Source organism: Mus caroli, unplaced genomic scaffold, assembly GCF_978045245.1.
Source record: "Mus caroli unplaced genomic scaffold, Mus_caroli_1 scaffold_3, whole genome shotgun sequence".
Lineage (NCBI taxonomy): Eukaryota > Metazoa > Chordata > Mammalia > Rodentia > Muridae > Mus > Mus caroli.
This window is the reverse complement of record NW_028227258.1, coordinates 43,008,017-43,034,058: the sequence shown is the minus strand read 5'-3', so window position 1 is coordinate 43,034,058 and position 26,042 is coordinate 43,008,017. Positions and strand designations below refer to the sequence as shown.

Genomic DNA, 26,042 nt, shown 5'->3' with positions numbered 1-26,042 from the left:
TCATCAAATCAATCCCAGGAATGCTTGGTACAGCACACAGAGGTTTAGAAATGACAGGCAGCCAAGCACAAGGTGAATTGGTCACAAAACAGCTACAGGCTTTCTCCAGTGGAGTAGCTTGTATTTCAATCATCTGCTTTATCAACTACTAAAACAGAGTGTTCTATTCATTAGCAGATGAGCAGATCCATTTATGTTTTCTTCTATGTCTCATAAATCCTCAGAGGAATGCCTTCCACAGAATAGAAGTCCACAACTTTTAATATATATTTTTAAAAACTCAGATAATAGTTTGAGATGCCTAATCTAGGTTGTCACCTTGACACATCTGGGAAGATAGGACCTTGATTGAACAGCTGCCTCCGTTAGACTGTCCTGGAGGCACATCTATGAGGCATTTTCTTTTTTTTTCAAATTTTTATTAGATATTTTCTTCATTTACATTTCAAATACTATCCCGAAAGTCCCCTATACCCCTTTACCCCTATATATGAAGGAGGGCCCAGCCCACTGTGGGCGGTACCATCCTTAGGCAGGAGGATCTGGTCTGTAAGAGAGGTAGCTGAACATGATCCTGGAAACATTCCTTTATGATCTCTGTTACAGTTCCTGCTTCCAGGTTCTTGCCTTGGACTGCAACTTGTAAGACGAAATACACCCTTTCCTTCCCATGTTTATTTTGGTCAGTATTTTATCATAGTAATGGAAAAGCAAATTAGAACCAAGCTTAAAATAATGTATGATATTCTATCTTTTCATAGAAATGAATATTTCTATTGAATTGTGGTGCATTAAAGCCTTTGAGTCTTAATGCATGAATGAATGTATTACAGTGTATTCCCTTTTTTTTAATTAGGTATTTTCTTCATTTACATTTCCAATGCTATCCCAAAATTCCCCCATGCCCTCTCCTCCACTCTCCTCCCCCCACCCCCCACTCCCACTTCTTGGCCCTGGCGATCCCCTGTACTTAGGCATATAAAGTTTGCAAGACCAATGGGCCTCTCTTTCCACCGATGGCTGACTAGGCCATCTTCTGATACATATGCAGCTAGAGACACAAGCTCTGGGGGTACTGGTTAGTTCATATTGTTGTTCCACCTATAGAGTTGCCAACCCCTTTAGCTCCTTGGGTACTTTCTCTAGCTCCTCCATTGTGAGCATCCACTTCTGTGTTTGCCAGGCCCCGGCATAGCCTCACAAGAGACAGCTATATCAGGGTCCTTTCAGCAAAATCTTGCTAGTGTATGCAATGGTGTCAGCGTTTGGAGGCTGATTATGGGATGGATCCCTGGGTATGGCAGTCTCTAGATGGTCCATCTTTTCATCTCAGCTCCAAACTTTTTCTCTGAAACTCCTTCCATGGGTGTTTTGTTCCCAATTCTAAGAAGGGGCAAAGTGTCCACACTTTGGTCTTCGTTCTTCTTCAGTTTTATGTGTTTTACAAATTGTATCTTGTATCTTGGGTATTCTAAGTTTCTGGGCTAATATCCACTTATCAGTGAGTACATATCATTTGAGTTCTTTTGTGATTGGGTTACCTCACTCAGGATGATGCCCTCCAGGTCCATCCATTTGCCTAGGAATTTCATAAATTCATTCTTTTTAATAGCTGAGTAGTACTCTATTGTGTAAATGTACCACATTTTCTGTATCCATTCCTCTGTTGAGGGACATCTGGGTTCTTTCCAGCTTCTGGCTATTATAAATAGGGCTGCCATGAACATAGTGGAGCATGTGTCCTTCTTACCGGTTGGAACATCTTCTGGATATATGCCCAGGAGAGGTATTGTGGGATCCTCCGGTAGTACTATGTCCAATTTTCTGAGGAACCGCCAGACTGATTTCCAGAGTGGTTTGTACAAGCTTGCAATCCCACCAACAATGGAGGAGTGTTCCTCTTTTTCCACATCTTTGCCAGCATCTGCTGTCACCTGAATTTTTGATCTTAGCCATTCTGACTGGTGTGAGGTGGAATCTCAGGGTTGTTTTGATTTGCAATTCCCTGATGACTAAGGATGCTGAACATTTTTCAGGTGCTTCTCTGCCATTCGGTATTCCTCAGGTGAGAATTCTTTGTTTAGCTCTGAGCCCCATTTTTTAATGGGGTTATTTGATTTTTTTGGAGTCCACCTTCTTGAGTTCTTTATATATATTGCATATTAGTCCCCTATATGATTTAGGATAGGTAAAGATCCTTTCCCCAATCTGTTGGTGGCCTTTTTGTCTTATGGACGGTGTCTTTTGCCTTACAGAAGCTTTGCAGTTTTATGAGGTCCCATTTGTTGATTTTCAATCTTACAGCACAAGCCACTGCTGTTCTATTCAGGAATTTTTCCCCTGTGCCCATATCTTCGAGACTTTTCCCCACTTTCTCCTCTATAAGTTTCACTGTCTCTGGTTTTATGTGTAGTTCCTTGATCCACTTAGATTTGACCTTAGTACAAGGAGATAGGAATGGATCAATTTGCATTCTTCTACATGATAACTGTCAGTTGTGCCAGCACCATTTGTTGAAAATGCTGTCTTTTTTCCACTGGATGGTTTTAGCTCCTTTGTCAAAGATCAAGTGACCATAGATGTGTGGGTTCGTTTCTGGGCCTTCAATTCTATTCCATTGGTCTACTTGTCTGTCGTTATACCAGTACCATGCAGTTTCTATCACAATTGCTCTGTAGTGCTGTATGTCAGTGTTAAGGCTCTGTTTCACGTCTAAGTCACATCGAGGACCTGGATACCAGGTGAACAGTGGAAACAATTCTAGGTTAATTCTAGGAGGAATATTGTGCCTAATGTAGATACAGATCAATCCATGATATTATGATTTTAAAGACTTGAGCCCAATCCTACATGTGGGCATTGATCCTATCCTGAAGTATGCTTAATATAACTAGTAACACTCCTTTATAGAAAACTCGTCTTTGTTTTTTTTTTTTTCTTTAAAAGTGAGTTTCAAGTGTAGATACCTTCTTGCTTAAGGCTGGGAGCCCACATCTACTTCCTTCTCAGTGTAGGGACACCAGCTGGCTTGAACCTATGCAGACCCTTCATGTGCTGCCACAGTCTCTGACATCATATGTACATCAGTCCTGTTTTGTCTGGGGGATTTTCTGGGAAAATCACTACTAGGATCAGACAACTACTTCAAGCTCAATGGAACAAAAGCACCAGGAGCAGAAGAGTAAGACAGAGGTGGAGGAAGCCGGGAGGTTCCTATCAACTTGCACTAATTTAAGATCTGGATTAAAGAGCAGAGCTCAAGCTTGCTGAACTCATGCTGCCATCTGTGGTTCTGAGGTGGCATTTGGGAGGATGAAAACACAGGTTGGAAGATTACCAAGAAAAAGAAAATATCCCAGAATTCAGGACTTTTCCTTCTGTGGCTAAACGGCTGAGTTACTTTGGAAACATTTGGATTCTTTTTTTCTGCCTGTTTGTACTGCAAAGCATCACTTCTAAAATACAGATGGTTCCTTTTATATTGGAGGTGACCTTTGTGAGCCAACCAGACCTCATTTCCCAAGCTTCTCTACGAGTCAAATCCTGAAGAAATATAAACACTGATAATTATCGACTATCTAACAAAAGGGAGACAAAGGCAAATTAAAACTTCATTTAAATGGCTGATTGCTTAATGAGATCTCAGGTGTTCTTGCTAGCTCTAGTTACCATGGGGATTATTTAATGCTGAGAAGAAGTTCAGAACACCAAAGGAGATTGCGAGCTTTTGGAACACCTACAGAGAGAAGCAAAGCAAGAATCACTTGTATCTTGAATAGGGCATTGCTGGTTACGTGCACATCTGCACTTAATACTTCCCAGAAAGGCTTCTGGAAAGATGTCTGAGGTCCAAATACAGCATGACTATTTTCATAATTTTCTAGTGTTGGAGATTGAACTTGGGGTTCTTGGACACACTGGGTAAGTGTGGAGATTGAACTTATGGGTCTTGGACAACTGGGTAAGTACCTTGCCACTGAACTGCATCCCTAGCCCCGATTGCCTTTCAATTTTAGATTGTCAATTTTACTTTGTATCCTTTATAGATATAATTGTAACATGAGCCAATGTGCCAGTGATGGAGAATTTCCATTGCTACCTTGACTGGATATAGAATTGACTAGTGGATATGTCTCTGGCTGGGTATGTCTGTGACAGTGTTTTCAGAGAGGTTAACTGAGGAGACAAGACACACCTTGAACATGAGCATCATCATCCTGCAGAGGGAGGATAAAAGAGAAAGTGACCTGAGCACCAGCATTCATTTCACTCTGTTTCCTCACTGCAGATGCAATGGGACCAACCATGTCACATTCCTTCCGCCGTGCCTTCCCCAGCATGATGGACTGTATCCCTCAAACTGGGAGCCAACATCATTAGGATGAGTCCTTCAGGTATTTTTGTCACAACAATAAATAACTAAGACAGTGGCTAAAAAAAAAATCACTTTTTCTGATATCAAATATAAAAACATCCTAACATGATACTATCTCATATGAATTTCTTGGATTTCAAAAGGGGTTTAATCTTTAATTTTATGTGAGGGAAATAGTGGGTGGAGGAAGCTGTTTTGGGCCAGTCTCTTCCCTGTAGGTATAGTTTAGACTATAGCATATATCACAAGAAATACAGCTGTCTCCAGTTCATTTGTAACACCTATCGTGCCTGAGTTATTTGCATTAAATTAATAATACATTCATCACCTTCATTTAATGACAATATCTCAGGGTCAAGAGTACCAAGGAGAGAGAACAATTGGAATTGAGAGTTGGAGGCCTTGGGTTCTAATGTTGGCTTTAGCTCTTACTTATTTTATTTACATACCATATTTATCACAAAGTTTGCTTGCCAGTTATCAAATATTTCCATGACCCACTTTTCACATCTGTATGGCAAGAATAGTACTGCCTAATACATAACATTGTAAAAATTGGACCCTCAATAATGCTAAGTCCTTTCATCCTTTCCGATTCTAGTACTAGTCTTTTTTTTTCCTTCGGATATTTTCTTTATTTACATTTCAAATATTATCCCTTTTCCCAGTTTCCCTCCCTCCTGGAAATACCCTATCACATCCTCTCTCCCCCTACTTCTATGAGGGTGTTCCTACACCCACCCACCCACTCCTACCTCCCTGCTCTTGATTCCCCTACATGGGGGCATGTACCGAGCCTTCATAGGACCAAGGACCTCTCCTTCCATTGATGCATGACAAAGCCATCCTCTGCTACATATACAGCTGGAGCCATGGGTACTCCTTTGTTGATGGCTTAGTCCCTGGGAGTTCTGGGGAGTGGGGTCGGGGGAGGGGGGAGTCTGGTATTGTCTTTCATAGGAGGCACTATGAAAACTTCTTGAGACATGGTACACCAAGTGGAGTCAACTTCCACTGTCAAGATTATCTTTTTTTTTTTCTATTTTTAAATTTATTTTTTAATTAGGTATTTTCTTCAATTACATTTCAAATGCTATCCCAAAAGTCCCCCATACCCTCTCCCACATTCCCCTACCCACCCACTCCTACTTCTTGGCCATGGCGTTCCCCCTGTACTGAGGCATATAAAGTTTGCAAGACCAAGGGGCCTCTCTTCCCAATGATGTCTGACTAGGCCATCTTCTGATACATATGCAGCTAGAGACATAAGCTCCAGGGGTACTGGTTAGTTGTACTGGTTAGTTCATATTGTTGTTCCACCTATAGGGTTGCAGATCACTTTAGCTCCTTGGGTACTTTCTCTAGCTCCTCCATTGGGGGCCCTGTGATCCATCCAATAGCTGACTGTGAGCATCCACTTCTGTGTTTGCCAGACCCCGGTATAGCCTCACAAGAGACAGCTATATCAGGGTCCTTTCAGCAAAATCTTGCTGCATATGCAATGGTTTTAGCGTTTGGAGGCTGATTATGGGATGGATCACTGGGTATGGCAGTCTCTAGATGGTCCATCCTTTCATCTCAGCTCCAAACTTTGTCTCTGTAACTCCTTCCATGGGTGTTTTGCTCCCAATTCTAAGAAGGGGCAAAGTGTCCACACTTTGGTCTTCATTCTTCTTGAGTTTCATGTGTTTTGCAAATTGTATCTTGTATCTTGGGTATTCTAAGTTTCTAGGCTAATATCCACTTATCAGTGAGTACATATCATGTGAATTCTTTTGTGATTGGGTTACCTCACTCAGGATGATGCCCTCCAGGTCCATCCATTTGCCTAGGAACTTCATAATTTCATTCTTTTTAATAGCTGAGTAGTACTCCATTGTGTAAACGTACCACATTTTCTGAATCCATTCCTCTGTTGAGGGACATCTGGGTTCTTTCCAGCTTCTGGCTATTATAAATAAGGCTTCTATGAACATAGTGGTGCATGTGTCCTTCTTACTGGTTGGAACTTCTTCTGGATATATGCCCAGGAGAGGTATTGCTGGAACCTCCAGTAGTACTATGTCCAATTTTCTGAGGTACCGCCAGACTGATTTCCAGAGTCGTAAGATTATCTTTTCTTATAATAACAATATCCTAGTTTTTATCTAAGAAAAATCACCTATTGTTACTATTTGAGATGACTCAGATACTAAGGCCATTACATGCATATTTCACTAGTGACTGGTTTAAGTGACCCAGTTGTGTCTTTTGGCTCAGGTGTATATGGTGTATGGTGCAGGCCAAGAAGAAGTTTATCTTCTCGTGATCCTGACCATGAGTGGGGAAACCAGAAAGCTAACCCATCCATGCTTCCTCCATGCTCCTTCTCTTCTCTTTCTCCCCTTCCTTTAAAAAAAAAATCTCTCTTTTCCCCTTTTCTTTTAGCTCTTGGATTTATCATGCCTAAAACTAAATCCAGCAAGTTCTGCAGCTGTTTTTGTTTTATTTAATTTTTAATCAAATGAGCAGGAATTTTTTAGGTTGAATTTACTTCTAATCCAGTTGGATGGATTTCTCCTAATGCCTCCAAGGAAGTAGGTCAACCTGAGCCTGGGATAAGATTGAATTTGGTGCTTGATTATTTTTGCTTGCAGACCTATTTCTCTGGATATCTCATTGACTTCATTGTTTCTTAATTGCATGTATTACAAAATAACCTAGGATATTACATAGTCATTCTTTGTATGGGAGTTATAATATCAGAAGCACAGGAAGGTCTTTGAGCTCCAAGAAAGAAATGTCAGAGAGAACATTCCTCAAAGAATAAACACAAAAGCTAAGCCACTTTACAGGAAGGCAGCACTGTAGCTATCTGACAGGCTGACAGTACACACCCAGCTTGGAGCAATCCTACAGTCCAGTGCGGATCACCCCTCATGAATGGGCAGCAGTGGGCAGAGGCAAAGGGGGCATTCCGTTGTAGCTTGCACTGACTTAACCAAATGGGTCATGTAGAGAGACAGAGATTCCTTTGAGGTAAATATTGAGCCATGGAAAGATAGAAGACAACTTGGGAGAACTTTTCTAACCTTCATGACCACAGAACACACTGGGGTGGGGGTGGGGGCAGGGAGAAAGGGGGATGCAGTGGAGAGTCATGGGAGTCATGAATCTGGCTTAGCCTCTTCAAACTTGAACAGTTTTCACTCCACTATGTGAACTTGATATTGGCACCTGATCTCAAAGCATGTCATTATTTTAGTTCTTTTTTTAGAGACATTCCACAAATTTGAGACCATAAAAGTGAGAGACTGTCAGTGGAAAGAGAGGCCCATTGGTCGTGCAAACTTTATATGCCTCAGTACAGGGGAAAGACAGGGCCAAGAAGTGGGAGTGGGTGGGGGAGCGTGTGTGGGACTTTTGGGATAGCATTGGATATGTAAATGAAATAAATACCAAATAAAAAAACATAAAAAAAAAGTGGGAGACTGCTTTAGCCTGCGTGGGCTAATGGAGGTTTTAGCTTATTTGGAGATCAAGGGTGCTTGGCAGGTTTGCCTTTCTTCTTAAAACACTTGTTTTAGTTCCGGGGAGTAACATATGGGTGGTTTAGCCCTTGTCTGTATTATTGGAGGGACTGTTTTAACTTCTGCTTTTTTTTACATTTTTTTCCCTCAGGGGTGAGTTCTCTTTCTTTTTCATGTACCTTCTTTCTAAGAGGAATTTCTTTCAGGTTAGTTGTCTATAAGTTGACAATACTCTAGTTTATATCTCCAGGTGGTTTTTCCATCTCTGCCTAAATGTCTAATTGGCTCTTCACATTCCTGCTTCCCAAAGCATAATCTAGTCTTTAACTCAAATGCTATCATTTAGTTAACATCCATCCTTTTAATTATTTTGACTTCTCAGTTTAAAATGCTATAGCTATGTTGATCCCTGGGCTGTAAATGTGTGATACCAATTCTTTAAAATGTATCTGGAATTTGACTATTAATCACCACCTTCATAAATTCCATCAGAGTCCAAACCACCATTACTATCTACTGGAATACCTAAAATGGCTCCTGTCAGTGGCAGTCTGCCCTTATTCTTCTGAATCCAGGGCAAACAAACTGATCTTGCTTAAGTGAAATCTTATTCTTTTTCTGCTCAATGACCTCTGGTGGTTCTCACCTCAGAATGATGACTATCTGGTAGGAGTTTTCAGAGCAGAGTTTTTAACAAGACTTGAAATTATACCAAGGTCTAAAATCTGAGGTGACACCCTTGAACGGGGATCTTGGCTTTACTTGTGAGCCTGGCTGCTCTACAAAGCATCTAAACTCAGGGCTGTTGGCACATGATATTGTCCCACAGGTTTGATTGCCCTCTGTAACACCGGCCTTGACATCCTTGGTTCTCTGTGTTCACTTGTTTGCTTTCAGTAATCTGTCTGCCCTTGGGAATGGACGACTTCTACATATTTAGCAAACTGGATCAGGTACAGGATTTGAAATGGTGGGAAGATACCAAGAAACAAATATCTCCATTGTGAGTTTTTATTTGTGCAAGGAGTGGCTGTTAATCAGCTTTTTATGCACCAGTGCAGTAGGCACAATAGTTTTATTGATGGAACTAGGGAATCTGTAGAGACCCTGGCATGTAGTTCATGAGAGTTTGGTACAGTTTCCAGGAGAGTAACTTCAGTGGGCACTTCTAGGGTATTTTATCACTTCTTAGTGTTTAGGATCAAGTATTTAGGGACAGGACTTAAGATTGCTAACGGTGGTAGCAATCTAAAAGATTTCCACAGATCCTTTTAGCCTATTAACAGAAGAGAAGAAGTGTTATCAGCAAATACTACCGCCTACCACAGTGTGCCATGTTCATCAAGGGAGGTAATATTCAGGGGTTGATTAATTCAATCATGAGCAGTTTATTTACCAAACAAATATTTCCCAAGTGTTTAGAATACACCAGACATTAGAGTCTGTGTACTCTGCCTTTCAAGTTTCTTTCGTTAACTATTGAAGGAGTAGAGGGAATGGAAGCAACATGGAAGCTCTCAGCACATAGTGGCTCATTACCTCCCAAGACTAGAATTAAGTCCACTTCATGATAAATGCTCTTTTGAACCTGTGGACTGTTGGGAGGAGGAACAGAGGTGTTGATGCCAGAAATAACTAGGACTAGATTTTATTCTTGAGTCATTTGAACAGAGTGAAAAGTTTCTATAAATTTAAATCATTCACAGCTACTGCAGTACGTTGAGCTTCATAGAGACAGCGCCCAACAGGCACTGGGTGACTCTGTGCCTCCTAGAAGAGGAAAATCAACTAAACATAGGCAAAGGAGATCTTAAGAAGCCTAGAGGCAAAATGTTCTCATATGCATGCTTTGTGCAAACCTGCTGGGAGGAGCATAAGAAAAAGCACCCAGATGCTTCTGTCAACTTCTCAGAGTTCTCCAAGAAGTGCTCAGAGAGGTGGAAGACCATGTTTGCTAAAGGAAAGGGGAAACTGGAAGATATGGCAAAGGCTGACAAGGCTCGTTATGAAAGAGAAATGAAAAACCTACATCCCCTCCCCAAAGGGGAGACCAAACAGAAGTTCAAGGACCCCAGTACACCCAAGAGTTCTCATTCGGCCTTCTTCTTGTTCTGAATTCCAAAATCAAAGGTGAGCATCATGGTTTATCCATTGGTGATGTTGCAAAGAAACTAGGAGAGATGTGAAACAATACTGCAGAGAATGACAAACAGCCCTATGAGAAGAAGGCCGCCAAAGTGAAGGAGAAGTACGAGAAGGATATCGCTGCCTTCAGAGCTAAAGGAAAACCTGATGCAGCCAAAAAGAGGGGTGGTCAAGGCTGAAAAGAGCAAGAAAAACAAGTAAGAGGAAGATGATGAGGATAAAGAGGATGAGGAAGAGGAGGAAGAAGAGGAAGACGAAGATGATGATGACGAAGATGAATAAGTTGGTTCTAGTGCATTTTTCTTGTCTATAAAGCATTTAATTCCCTGTACACAACTCACCCCTTTTAAAGAAAACAAGTGAAATGTAAAAAAAAAAGAAAAAAAACCCAAAAAACCATTCACTTTCAAATGAGGTTCTGAATAAGAATCAATTAATCTTTATGTTTATATTATTTTATTCATTATTGGTTTATATGCATCCCAGTCCATAATAATTTAAATGACATCAAGGAAATTCACAAAATATACATGAGAATAAGTAACTAATAGTTAATGCCAAACCTGAAAAATATAAAATTAAAAAATATATTGCATAGAAAATGTAGGAAATATTAATGAATAATTCAGGAAAGACAGATGCAATTGTAACAGAATGAAATTGCCACTGAGTTGCTTTGGTGCCCGAGGTAGATGGTTTGTTTCCATAGTTCCCTGTAGGAACTTGAGGCTATTTGGGAAAGACTCATTGAAAACAAATTTCCCACAGACGAGTTGGTGTACCTCCCCTTCCCAGGAATAAATGTTTGTATTTTCTCTTTATGCTTTATCCTCATCTGGGCACCTTTAGCCAAGTTACCACAACCATTATGTACATGGTAAAGTAGAATGGCCTGCAGAGAAAATCACACCATTATTTCCAAATGTCTACATGTAGACATATAGTAACTTTGATGTTTGAAAGAGTTGTCAGTATATAAGAACTTAGGCCACACAGTTTGCGTGTGTGTGTGTGTGTGTGTGTGTGTGTGTGGTATGTGTCCATGTGTCCAGGAGTGAGGATGTGTGCTTGTGTGTGGAGGCCAGAAGACAACTTTGAATTTCATTCATTAGGTACTATTTGGCCCCCAAGTCTTTTTGGATAGTTTCTCCCACTTGTCCAGAGCTCACCTAGCAGGTTAATCTGTCTGGTAAGTGAACCCCAGGGATCCATGTGTCTCCTGGAATGGGGGGCATCATATTATTAGTTATAATGTGAATAAATATTCTTATAATTAAATATGCAGTACCCTTAAGAGTCTTACACTACACAATCATATTTACAGTTTTCATGGTTGTGATGCTTAATTTAGGTATAAACCTCATTCAATGATGGGATATCAAAAAGTTTGGTAGAGCACTATTTTTGGATATGTCTGCATGTTGAGTTAGTCAGCTGAGTGGGGAAGAGTCCCTCTCATTGTGAAAGACCACCATGCAATTGGCCTAGAGTCCAAGAGAACAAAAAGGCAAAAGGAAGTTGCCTTGACTTTCCAGGAGGTAAGACATTCTTTTCCCATCTCCCAAATGCCAAAGCTCTGGGTTTTCTGGCCTTTGACCTTTGTGATTTTTGCCCCTTCAGTTCACTGGCCTTCTGCATCAGATTGAGAGCAACATTGTCATTTCACTCATTTGACACTCTGGGACTTGAACTGAGCCATGCTATTAGTAAGTAGCCCAGGGTTTATTGCTTGTATGTTGTCTGTCCTGTGACTTTGCCTCTATAGTCATGTGAGCTAACTCTCTTAATAAATACTTATTTAAATATGTATTCACCTAAGTGTTCCTGAACTCACGACAGGATTTCACTTAAAGGACCTGATTATCATTTATTATGCATAAACATACTGAATGTTGTAGTTTAGCAACCCACTGTGATCATGTGGCTGACTGAGAGTCCTGATTGGCTTCCACTGTCCAGAATAACAAGAGAGTAACTTACGACATCTCTATAGCAAGGGAAATGATTAAAATTCAAAAACTGAAATGGTATATACTATTTTACATCATTATAAAACTGGCTACTCTGAAGTCCAACCTTCTTGAGCTGAGGGCTTCATATGAATATCCACCTATTGGTTCTTTCTCTTGATAAGACTCCTATTAATACAAATATTACTACCAAGAGTGGAATTCTTACCCATAGGGGAAATTCTACAGGTGTAAAGGGACCACAATATGATAGCTACCTCCACTTGGTTTTCAAAGGAAGCTGGAGACATGACACTGGGGTAGAATTGCTGTCACATGTTGAGAGGCAGGGTGTATCCTGAGACCCCAGGTCTAGAGCTACCAGTATTCATTTTCATCCTAAGAGCTGCAGGCCTGATAGTATAACTACAAGAGTTAATCATGCACTGAGTTTGTTAATGGCCCAACTCTAGCTTCAACATTCTCAGAAGTTGGGGCTTGATGTTAAAGTAGATTACTACTCAACTTTAGTACATAGTATAGTTTCTTGTGTTGGACTTTAGACTTTCTTCTTTTCTCTATCTCCTCCTCCTCCTCCTTGTTCTCCTTGGTCTTCTTTTTCTTCTAATGCCATCTGTGATGGTTTGAATGACAATGATTCCCCTAGGCCTAAATGTTTGCCTGCTTGGTCTGCAGCTAGTGGAACTTTTTGGGAAGGATTAGGAGGTGCAGTCTTGTTGAAGGAGGTGAGTCACTGGGGGTACAATTCATGGTTTCAAAAGCACATGTCATTTCTAGCTAGTCCCCTTTTTGTCTACATCCTGCTCATGTGTCAGTTATAAGCTCTTAGCTAATGCTCTAGCACCATGCCTGCCTGCCACCACCTTCCATGCTATGTTGATCATGGACTAACCCTCTGAAACTATAAGCAAGCCTTGCATTAAAAACTTTCTTTTATAAGTTGCCTTGGTCATGATGTCTCCTATAGGAATGAAACTTTAAGTAACTAAGCCATCATTCTCCTTCATGCTGTTTTGGAAACACGGGTTGGGTTTGGATTCATAAGCTCACATCTGAAGAGGGATTTGTTTCAGGATGAATTTTAGCCTTGACCATCACCCTCATCTAACTTACAGGAGACTAGTAAAGACTAGTTGAGTTGTGCTAGAGAGTTAAAATTTTGAGGGTGACTGGTTGGAATGAATATATTTTGTATGTGAGAAGGGCAAGTATGGAGAATGGGTGGAACTCTATGGCTTGGCTGTCCTCTTTATAGAGGATGCTTAGATTTAATTGCCGTTGTAGTAGTATTACCAGGTGAGACCTGCATTGGTTACTTGCTGTAACAGACTACCTGAAAAGAGTTAATTTAAAGAAGAAAGGGTTTAGTCTGGCCTATAGTTCAAGGAGATACATTTCCCATGGGAAAGTAGGGCAGCAGGAGAGAGAGGCTGGGTGGTCATATTGTATCCACAGTCAGGAAGCAGAGATCAATGAATGCTTGTGCTTAAATCATTATGTCAGTAATGGTTTGATTAATTAAAAACTTTTAATTTTAGGAGAGATTTGGGTTGATGGAGAAATATATATTCATAGTGTATACATTTCTCATGATTTGTATTGTACATTTGTTAAAACTAGGGAAATGTTAGTAACACATCTCTATTATCATCCTTTGTAGAAATTGTCTTAGTTTCAACCCAGTCCATTTTCCATTCCAAGTTTGTTTCGGGGGTACTGGATTATATTTATCTGTGACATGTTTTATATTCGATCGAGCAGTACAGTCTCTCAGGTTTTCCTTATTATTATTATTATGATTTTTTAATGACATTGGCAGTTAAAGAGTAATGGTCAACAATGAGCTCTTCCCTAGGAATTTGACATTTTTCTCATGATTAAAAACTTACTATGATTTTGGTGGAGATGAGCCCCAAAGGTGAATTTCCATTTTCATCTCGTCTTATAGATGATTTGTTAAGGTGTGGCAGCACATGCTGGAGTCCCAGCTACTGGAGAGGCTGAGTCAGGAGAAAAACAAGTTCAAGGACTAGCCTGGGATACTTGGAAGACCTTGTTTGGGGAAGAGGAATGAATACTATAAACATGAGGCGTTAACATTCATATAAACCCGTATCACCTGCTGGAGGTGGTTCACATCAGGCTTCTCCATTGTAAAGTGGTTCATTGAGTCACTCTATCCCCATTTCTGTTTCCCTTTTCCTCATAGTTGTCATTTGAAAGCAAGCTAATCTATATGGCCCAAACTCCCCGTGTCTGTCTTGTGAGTAAAGAAGCTAATCTTCAGTCCCTTGGAAAAGGAGTACAGATGCTACATAACTTATTTGGAGTTCTACTCCAGAGGATAACTGCTTCTTCTTTTCAGTTATTTATTCAGTCAATCATCTATTTATATTAACTTATGAATATTTATTTTATACTTGAGCTTATAATAAAATACTGTTTAAATTGCATCATTGGTCCAATATTCTCATCTTTGGCCATTGGGGAATTCTTGGTCGACTCCTGTGTCCCTTTGATGTATCTTATCTGTGTGTGAGTGTCAGAGAGAGAGAGAGAGAGAGAGAGAGAGAGAGAGAGAGAGGTGGAGGTAGAGGTATTTCCTATTAGTTTTTCTAACCTGATTTTCTTATTTTGTTAGAATGGCATCAAGTAGGCAAGTGTGCTTGCTGCTGTTGGCTGCTGTTGCTTCTGGGCCTTGTCAGCAGATAGAATCATGATTTGTTTATGATAATTTCTGTATTTATGCATGTGCATAAATATTTCTCCATGTCATCTGGTCTATGTTTTGGTAACGTAAATAGTGCTGTCTTCCACTCTAATCCACCCTTGCAAAAATTACCTGGTGTCGTCCTACTTTTTCCTAACTACTTGTTCCAGCAGTGAGGAAAATGGGTGCCAGCATAAACTTGCTGAATTGTTCATTTTCATCATGCATGCATGGCTATATCAGATATGATGACTAATACCCTCACATGAAACAAATTTAACACCTAGGGCATATTGCTTAAATACTTTTTCTTTAGTCATAAGTCTTACAGACTCATTTCTAAAGATGCAGTGACCAGCAACTTCCCACTTCTTTCATTGGGGTGGTTCCATCCTTTGGAGTTCAGTTTGATTGCTTGGTTATATTTTGTATTTCATCCTGTGGCTCTATCCTTTGAAACAATTCCTGACATTTACATTCACTCTTTGTTCAATGAAATCTTGTGTGTCTTTAAGAGTGTTCTCACATATCCATGGTGGCAGTGTCAGGAATAGTTTCATGCCTCACCTTTGTAATTCCTCCCTAGGTCCTCCCCCTTTCTTCCACAGCGACCAACTACTTTTCTTCTTATGCTTTCTGTCGATTTAAAAGAAGGAATCCAGTTACTACGTATAGAAATATCCACAAGATTTTGTGTAGATGTGAATTTTCAAATAAGTTGCTTAAATACCCAGAAGAGTGATTGTCAGGTGTTATAGGTCGCCATGTTTAGTAAGAAACTGATCTTTACTCCACAGAAGCTGTGCTGTGAAAATGCACTGGCACTGTGTACCCACAGTAACCCACACCCTTATTTGAACAAAACAGTCATTTTCATAGGGCGGTGGAGGCATGCAGGGCTCCAGACTACAGATGTAGTTTTTATTCTCATTCCTCTGCAAGGAAACCATTGACCCCTTTCATGTTTCTTCATTTTTGGTGTCTTTGGTGTGTATATAGCTTGAAAATGACACGTCTAGGGAGAACATTTCTACATTTGTTTATTGCTTTGGCATTTATCCTGCTTCAAGTTCTTGTAGTTTTCTGGATTTGTGGTTTGTTGCCTTCCACTAATTTTGGAATGTTATTTTCTACTCATTCCTTACATGTTTGATTCCTTCCCTCCCTCACCTCCATACTTCTGTGAAAATGCAAATTACTTACTTGTTACATTTACTGAAAGTGTCTATGGTTCTGGGGTGTTCCTGCCCATTCTTAACACATATCAACTGCACAGAGTGCAGGTTTCACCGAGACATTTCCATACATGCATGTAATGCGGTTTGATCATATTCACTGTAACGCATTGTTACAGCACCAGCCTCTCTCACTTTTATCCTTTTTACCTACTCCCCTATTTTCTCGTTCTGGATCTCTCCTTACCTTTTTAGCTTGATGTCCCGCCCCACTTGTTTTCTAGCTTTTACCTCAAAGGGGGGATACATGTGATACTTAACTTTTGTGGGGTGAGCTTATTTCACTTAAATGTAATAATATCATATACATCCGCCTTTCTGCAACTTCTTTTTTTGACTGAGTAAAATGACATGTATATATACAGAATTTTCATTATCCATTGTTCTCTTGCTGTGTACCTAGTCCAATTCTATAACTTGTCTATTGTGAATAGTACCGCAATAATCACTGGTATGCAGACATCTCCACTATATGCTGCTTTGAATTCTTTGGGGCACAATAATAGAAATGGCTTCACTCGATTCAATGGAAGTTTTATGTATAAACTGTAGAGAAGTCTCATTTACGTTCCCACCGGTAGTGAGTCTCTCTTCTCCATCCTTTCCAGTATTTGCTGTTGTCTGTTTACTTGATGATAGCCAATCTGACAAGGGTGAGACGGGATTTTAATATAGTTTTGATTTATTTTCCTCTATGGTTGAGGACAGCAAACATCTTTTATGTATGAGTCACTTGTACTTCTTCATTTATAAGATTCTGCACATTTCCACTGCCCATTTATTGATTGCATTATTTGCTCTTTTATTGAGTTCTTTATATAACTGCATACTACTCTCCTCTTAGAAGTCTATCTAACAATGACTTTTCTCCCATTCTGTAAGTTCCCTCTCCATTAATTTCCTTTGCTGTGCTGAAGCTTTTTAATTTGGTGCAATATTATCTGTCAGCACTTTATATTATATCCTGAGCTCATAGAGTCCTATTCCGGGTTTCTACCTACGTAGAGATCTTGCAATGTTTCCCTCTATCTGTTTCAAGTCTCAGATCTTATATGAAGATGCCCAATCTACTCTGAGTTGATTTCTCAGTTGGGTGAGTAACAGAGATCTAGTTTCAGGGTCCTTTTTATGTATATCCAGTTTTCCCAGGACTACATTGAAAGGCTGACCATTTTTGTCATTGTTTTATCTGATTTTGTCTTTGCATTTCAATGTGGGGACTCTGCTGACACTGGCTTAAGCATCCTGATGTTTTCTTCGCCTGAACTTTACGAGGTGGTGAATCCATGAGAAGCATTTTTTATTTCTGTTGCTGTTTTAGACAACATCTCCAGCAGTTGCTTTTAATTCTTTCTTAGTTCATATTTTCTCTTTCTTCTTCTGTTTGTGGTTTGCAGTTGTGGTCTGAGGTAGTCTTGCCACATAGTCCAGGCTGCTTTTGAATCCAAAGTTCTCCTGTCATCTACTCTTTTACCTTAATCTCTGAACACTTTTTCAGTCTACTGCATAGCAATGTTGTCTGAGAACCACTTGCTAGCAGACTGCACTACTGTAGTGCTACAGCATCCTAACCTAGGTCCAACACTGCCCATCTGTTCTCAAAGACTGTTTGCTTTTTATGAGTAGAGTGCTTAGCATAGTAATCAGAGTCATTTAAAATTCCTTATGTGATAATCAAAATAATCTGCATGACATTCAAAATTTGGTTATGATACATGCTGTGTTTTTCTTGTGTTGTTCCAGTGTGTGTTTTGATATTTTGTTAAAAAGACAATTCTTTGTTGTTGTTGTTGTTGTTGATGATGATGATGAATGCTATGTGAAGTGGTAGGACTTTACTCTGAAGTTTAAGTGAATGTGTTCAAAATTTTCTCTAAGGTACATGGAAGGGAAACATTTTCTATATAGTGATTATATTTCAGTCCTTCTGTGGACTTGATTTCTGGCTTATGACTGTAGGCATTTCTTAGCTTTTTTATTCCCTTGAGAGATGGAGTAATGCTACTGGAAGCTGGGAGTAGGAGACAGATCATCATATATATATATATATATATATATATATATATATATATATATATATATATATGATAAAGATACCAATATGCAAATAAGCAGCTGTATAACAATGACATAGGTAGGTGCTATTGTGGATGTAGATACAATATGGAAAAATATTGAACAAGCTGTCAAACATATTTTTACATTTTTACAAACATATATATATATATATATATATATGTTTGTAAAAGCTAATGTTTATATTTTGAACGTACTAAGTTTTTGCCAAAAAATGACTAATTTTTCCAGAAATAAGGAAATGTTTCAAACTATTCAACTTTTACTGGTATATCTAGATTATCTTCATGTCATTTAAAGAAAGGAGGGGAAGAAAGGAGTTGGGACATTTTGGATTTTGGCATCCTCCTGTGTTGGTGTGGCTTACTTTATTTCTCTTTTGTTGTTTTTTACTTAAAATATAATTACAGCAACTTACTTCTTCCCCTTTCTCCTCCTGGTCCTTCCCATATACCTGTCTGCCCCAACTCCGTTTTAAGTCCATAGCATTTTCCCCTTCATTATTCACACACACACACACACACACACACACACACACACACACACACACACACACAGAGAGAGAGAGAGAGAGAGAGAGAGAGAGAGAGAGAGAGAGAGAGAGAGAGAGAAATACACACACAGACACACAGACACACACACACACACACACCTTGCTCATTATGTTTAGTGTTACTTATATATGATATATGATTACAGGGCTAAGCTGTTGGTATTAGATAACCCAATAGTCTTACCCTCCAGGAAGACTATTTCTCCCTCTCTCCGCATTCGTTAGCTGCTTGTAATTCTTTGTCTAAGAGTGGGACCCAATGGAATTTCCCTCTTCCATGTTAGCATAGCTATTGGTGTTGCACTTGTTCAAGTCTTGTTAGAAAGCCATATTGTTGGTGTGTTATAGGTGAAATTTCCCTGTCACTTCTAATCAAGCAGTAGATTTTCTGTTTCTCTGGCTCTTACAATCTTTCTGCCCCATCTTACACAGTGTTCTCTAAGAGTTAGGTGTAAGAGTTGTATTGTAGATGTGTCAACTGGGGCTGGGCATCTCATGATCACGCCCCTCTTATTTGTACTGGCTGTGTTATACCCTTTCTGTTACGAAGAGGTGAGTCTTTGATGATGGGAGAGAATGACAGATCTATGAGTACAAGGATAGATGTTTAGAATGCAGTAAGGAAGTATGCTATATTAGTGAATCCCACTTGCCCTGAATTAGCTCAGTTTCCAATACCAGGCATTATTTTCCTCCTGTTAAATGAGCTGTAAGTCTAATTAGAGAATTATTGATTACTACTAAGATATTAGTGCCACTATTGCACCCTGAGAGTTATTGTCCTCTGCTGGTTATTGTTGAGGCTCATAGACGTCACAATTACGTAGGATTATTGGTTCTCCTTGTTGGTAATTTGCACAGCATCTTGGAAGCATCAGGTCAGACTCAGCTGGAAGATTTTTGAGATATTTCTTAGCCACTGTTATTTCTTCTTTTGAAATAAAAATCTCAGATCATTCCTTTTTTGTATCTTTTTGTTGTTTGAGTTCTTTATATATTCTGGATATTCATCATCTGTCAGACATATGGCCGGTAAACATTCTCTGTGGGCTTCCTCTTCATTGAACTGATTGTTTTCTTAGATGTTCAGAAGCTATTTAGTTTTGTGAGGTTCCATTAGTTAATCATTGCTGTTAATTCCTGATCAAATGGAGTCCTAGACCTATGTTTGTTCATTTAGAAACTTTTGGTGAAAATAACAAAGATTAAAGAGATGTTTTGGCTTTACTACTGTTTTAACTCACTTTTGATGCCATACAGAAAATAGCAACTGAAGTTGTATAGTTCTACCAGATGCCCAGATGCCCTGGATTGAAGGAGTTGGAGGATATCGTGGGTTGTAAGACTGTCACAGCAGTCTACTGAGAAGGCACTTGGCAAATTTGAAAGTATCAATCATCATAGGAAATAAAATAATCCTTGTTAAAAATGTTAAGTGTTGACAAGAGTTGAAGAATTTTACCCTTTACACTTATTATTTCTGTGTGGTCCATTTAGCTCATGCCCATGTATGCAGTGGACAAACTGCAGAATGATCAGCTTCCTGGCAAGGAGCTTGTACATTTCTTCATTACTCATAGTGAGTCATTTGAGACTTCTATCTGCCTGACTAAACTAAATGATAAAACAGACACAAACCTTTGTTTGCTTGGGAATTGCACAAGTGCCAAGCCTACCTGTGGCAGCCTAAACTTGGGTGGGTGCTCCATGGCAGTGCAGGGAAACCTTTCTTTTTTTTTTTGATATATTTTATTACGTATTTTCCTCAATTACATTTCCAATGCTATCCCAAAAGTCCCCCATACCCTCCCCCCTCTCCTCCATTTTCCTAAACTTGGGTGGGTGCTCCATGGCAGTGCAGGGAAACCTTTCTTTTTTTTTTGATATATTTTATTACGTATTTTCCTCAATTACATTTCCAATGCTATCCCAAAAGTCCCCCATACCCTCCCCCCTCTCCTCCATTTTCCTACCCATCCATTCCCATTTTTTTTTTTTTTTTTTTTTGGCCCTGGCGTTCCCCTGTACTGGGGCATATAAAGTTTGTGTGTCCAATGGGCCTCTCTTTCCAGTGATGGCCGACTAGGCCATCTTTCGATACATATGCAGCTAGAGTCAAGAGCTCCGGGGTACTGGATAGTTCATAATGTTGTACCACCTATAGGGTTGCAGGTCCCTTTAGCTCCTTGGGTACTTTCTCCAGCTCCTCCATTGGGAGCCCTGTGATCCATCCACTAGCTGACTGTGAGCATCCACTTCTGTGTTTGCTACGCCCCGGCATAGTCTCACAAGAGACAGCTATATCAGGGTCCTTTCAGCAAAATCTTGCTAGTGTATGCAATGGTGTCAGCATTTGGAAGCTGATTATGGGATGGATCCCTGGGTGTGGCAGTCTCTAGATGGTCCATCCTTTCATCACAGCTCCAATCTTTGTTTCTGTAACTCCTTCCATGGATGTTTTGTTCCCAATTCTAAGAAGGGGTACAGTGACCCCACTTGGGTCTTCATTCTTCTTGAGTTTCATGTGCTTAGCAGATTATATTATATATCTTGGGTATCCTAAGTTTTGGGCTAATATCCACTTATCAGTGAGTACATATTGTGTGAGTTCCTTTGTGATTGGTTTACCTCACTCAGGATGATGCCCTCCAGGTCCATCCATTTGCTTAAGAATTTCATAAATTCATTCTTTTTAATAGCTGAGTAGTACTCCATTGTGTAAGTGTACCACATTTTCTGTATCCATTCCTCTGTTGAGGGGCATCTGGGTTCTTTCCAGCTTCTGGCTATTTTACATAAGGCTGCTAGGAACATAGTGGAGCATGTGTCTTTCTTACTGGTTGGAACATCTTCTGGATATATGCCCAGGAGAGGTATTGCTGGATCCTCCGGTAGTTCTATGTCCAATTTTCTAAGGAACCACCAGACTGATTTCCAGAGTGGTTGTACAAGCTTGCAATCCCACCAACAATGGAGGAGTGTTCCTCTTTCTCCACATCCTCGCCAGCATCTGCTGTCACCTGAATTTTTGATCTTAGCCATTCTGACTGGTGTGAGGTGGAATCTCAGGGTTGTTTTGATTTGCATTTTCCTAATGATTAAGGATGTTGAACATTTTTTCAGGTGCTTCTCAGCCATTCAGTATTCCTCACGTGAGAATTCTTTGTTCAGTTCTGATCCCCATTTTTTAATGGGGTTATTTGATTTTCTGGAGTCCACATTCTTTTTTTTTTAATTTTTAATATTTTTATTACATATTTTCCTCAATTACATTTCCAATGCTATCCCAAATGTCCCCCATAGCACCCCCCACTTCCCTACCCACCCATTCCCATTCTTTTGGCCCTGGCATTCCCCTATATTGGGGCATATAAAGTTTGCAAGTCCAATGGGCCTCTTTCCAATGATGGCCGACTAGGCCATCTTTCGATACATATGCAGCTAGAGACAAGAGCTCTGGGGTTCTGGTTAGTACATCATGTTGTTCCAACAATAGGGTTGCAGATCCCTTTAGCTCCTTGGGTACTTTCTCTAGCTTCTCCATTGGGAGCCCTGTGATACATCCAATAGCTGACTGTGAACATCCACTCCTGTGTTTGCTAGGCTCCGGCATCGTCTCACAAGAGACAGCTATATTTGGGTCCTTTCAGCAAAATCTTGCTAGTGTATGCAATGGTGTCAGCGTTTAGAAGCTGCTTATGGGAAGGATCCCTGGATACGGCAGTCTCCAAATGGTCCATCCTTTCATCACAGCTACGAATTTTGTCTCTGTAACTCCTTCCCTGGGTGTTTTGTTTCCAATTCTAAGAAGGGGCACAGTGTCCACACTTTGGTCTTCATTCTTCTTGAGTTTCATGTGTTTAGTAAATTGTATCTTATATCTTGGGTATCCTAAGTTTTGGGCTAATATTCACTTATCAGTGAATACATATTGTGTGAGATCTTTTGTGATTGTGTTACCTCACTCAAGATGATGCCCTCCAGGTCCATCCATTTGGCTAGGAATTTCATAAATTCATTCTTTTTAATAGCTGAGTAGTACTCCATTGTGAAAATGTACCATAATTTCTGTATCCATTCCTCTGTTGAGGGACATCTGGGTTCTTTCCAGCTTCTGGCTATTATAAATAGGGCTGCTATAAACATAGTGGAGCATGTGTCCTTTTTACCGGTTGGGACATCTTCTGGGTATATGCCCAGGAGAGGTATTGCTGGATCCTCCGGTAGTACTATGTCCAATTTTCTGAGGAACCGCCAGACTGATTTCCAGAGTGGTTGTACAAGCTTGCAATCCCACCAACAATGGAGGAGTGTTCCTCTTTCTCCACATCCTTGCCAGCATCTGCTGTCACCTGAATTTTTTACCTTAGCCATTCTGACTGGTGTGAGGTGGAATCTCAGGGTTGTTTTGATTTGCATTTCCCTGATGGTTAAGGATGTTGAACATTTTTTCAGGTGCTTCTCTGCCAATCGGTATTCCTCAGGTGAGAATTCTTTGTTCAGTTCTGAGCCCCATTTTTTAATGGGGTTATTTGACTTTCTGGAGTCCACCTTCTTGAGTTCTTTATATATAATGGATATTAGTCCCTTATCTGATTTAGGATAGGTGAAGATCCTTTCCCAATCTGTTGGTGGTTTTTTTGTCTTATTGATGGTGTCTTTAGCCTTGCAGAAGCTTTGCAGTTTCATGAGGTCCCACTTGTCAATTCTCGATCTTACAGCACAAGCCATTACTGTTCTATTCAAGAATTTTTCCCCTGTGCCCATATCTTCAAGGCTTTTCCCCACTTTCTCCTCTATAAGTTTCAGTGTCTCTGGTTTTATGTGAAGTTCCTTGATCCACTTAGACTTGACCTTAGTACAAGGAGATAGGAATGGATCGATTCGCATTCTTCTACATGTTAACAACCAGTTGTGCCAGCACCATTTGTTGAAAATGCTGTCTTTCTTCCACAGGATGTTTTTAGCTCCCTTGTCGAAGATCAAGTGACCGTAGGTGTGTGGGTTCATTTCTGGGTCTTCAATTCTATTCCATTGGTCTATTTGTCTGTCACTATACCAGTACCATGCAGTTTTTATCACAATTGCTCTGTAGTAGAGCTTTAGGTCTGGCATGGTGATTCCACCAGAGGTTCTTTTATCCTTGAGAAGAGTTTTTGCTATCCTAGGTTTTTTGTTATTCCAAATGAATTTGTAGATTGCACTTTCTAATTCGTTGAAGAATTGATTTGGAATTTTGATGGGGATTGCATTGAATCTGTAGATTGCTTTTGGCAAGATAGCCATTTTTACAATGTTGATCCTGCCAATCCATGAGCATGGGAGATCTTTCCATCTTCTGAGATCTTCTATAATTTCTTTCTTCAGAGACTTGAAGTTTTTATTATACAGATCTTTCACTTCCTTAGTTAGAGTCACGCCAAGATATTTTATATTATTTGTGACTATTGAGAAGGGTGTTGTTTTTCTAATTTCTTTCTCAGCCTGTTTATTCTTTGTGTAGAGAAAGGCCATTGATTTGTTTGAGTTAATTTTATATCCAGCTACTTCACCAAAGCTGTTTATCAGGCTTAGGAGTTCTCTGGTGGAGTTTTTAGGGTCACTTATATATACTATCATATCATCTGCAAAAAGTGATATTTTGACTTCATCTTTTCTAATTTGTATCCCTTTGATCTCCTTTTGTTGTCGAATTGCTCTGGCTAGGACTTCAAGTACAATGTTGAATAGGTATGGAGAAAGTGGACAGCCTTGTCTAGTCCCTGATTTTAGAGGGATTGCTTCAAGCTTCTCACCATTTACCTTGATGTTGGCTACTGGTTTGCTGTAGATTGCTTTTATCATGTTTAGGTATGGGCCTTGAATTCCTGATCTTTCCAAGACTTTTATCATGAATGGGTGTTGGATCTTGTCAAATGCTTTTTCCGCATCTAAGGAGATGACCATGTGGTTTTTGTCTTTGAGTTTGTTTATATACTGGATTACGTTGATGGATTTCCGTATATTGAACCATCCCTGCATCCCTGGGATGAAACCTACTTGGTCAGGATGGATGATTGTTTTGATGTGTTCTTGGATTTGGTTAGCAAGAACTTTATTGAGGATTTTTGCATCAATATTCATAAGGGATATTGGTCTGAAGTTTTCTATCTTTGTTGGGTCTTTTTGTGGTTTAGGTATCAGAGTAATTGTGGCTTCATAGAATGAGTTGGGTAGAGTACCTTCTGTTTCTATTTTGTGGAATAGTTTGTGAAGAACTGGGATTAGATCTTCTTTGAAGGTCTGATAGAACTCTGCACTAAACCCATCTGGTCCTGGGCTTTTTTTAGTTGGGAGACTATTAATGACTGCTTCTATTTCTTTGGGGGATATAGGGCTGTTTAGATCATTAACCTGATCTTGATTCAACTTTGGTACCTGGTATCTGTCTAGGAACTTCTCCATTTCATCCAGGTTCTCCAGTTTTGTTGAGTATAGCCTTTGGTAGAAGGATCTGATGGTGTTTTGGGTGTCTTCAGGATCTGTTGTTATGTCTCCTTTTTCATTTCTGATTTTGTTAATTAGGATGCTTTCCCTGTGCCCTCTAGTGAGTCTGGCTAAGGGTTTATCTATCTTGTTGATTTTCTCAAAGAACCAGCTCCTTGATTGGTTAATTCTTTGAATAGTTCTTCTTGTTTCCACTTGGTTGATTTAGCCCCTGAGTTTGATTATTTCCTGCCATCTACTCCTCTTGGGTGAATTTGCTTCCTTTTGTTCTAGTGCTTTTAGGTGTGTTGTCAAGCTGCTAATGTGTGCTCTCTCTAGTTTCCTTTTGGAGGCACTCAGAGCTATGAGTTTTCCTCTTAGAAATGCTTTCATTGCGTCCCATAAGTTTGGGTATGTTGTGGCTTCATTTTCATTGAACTCTAAAAAGTCCTTAATTTCTTTCTTTATTCCTTCCTTGACCAAGGTATCATTGAGAAGAGTGTTGTTCAGTTTCCACGTGAAGGTTGGCTTTCTATTATTTATTTTGTTATTGAAGATCAGCCTTAGTCCATGGTGATCTGATAGGATGCATGGGACAATTTCAATATTTTTGTATCTGTTGAGGCCTGTTTTGTGACCAATTATATGGTCAATTTTGGAGAAGGTACCATGAGGTGCTGAAAAGAAGGTATATCCTTTTGTTTTAGGATAGAATGTTCTGTAGATATCTGCCAGATCCATTTGATTCATAATTTCTCTTAGTTTCACTGTGTCCCTGTTTAGTTTCTGTTTCCCCGATCTGTCCATTGCTGAAAGTGGTGTGTTGAAGTCTCCCACTATTATTGTATGAAGTACAATGTGTGCTTTGAGATTACTAAAGTTTCTTTAATGAATGTGGCTGCCTTTGTATTTGGAGCATAGATATTCAGGATTGATAGTTCCTCTTGGAGGATTTTACCTTTGATGAGTATGAAGTGTCCCTCCCTGTCTTTTTTATGACTTTG

General features: G+C 39.7%; 1 pseudogene; it reads left to right on the top strand.

Moving 5' to 3' along the window:
* The first annotated feature begins 3,838 nt into the window (after positions 1 to 3,838).
* On the top strand, positions 3,839 to 10,311 carry LOC115030643 (high mobility group protein B1 pseudogene; annotated as a pseudogene).
* Positions 10,312 to 26,042: the final 15,731 nt, after the last annotated feature.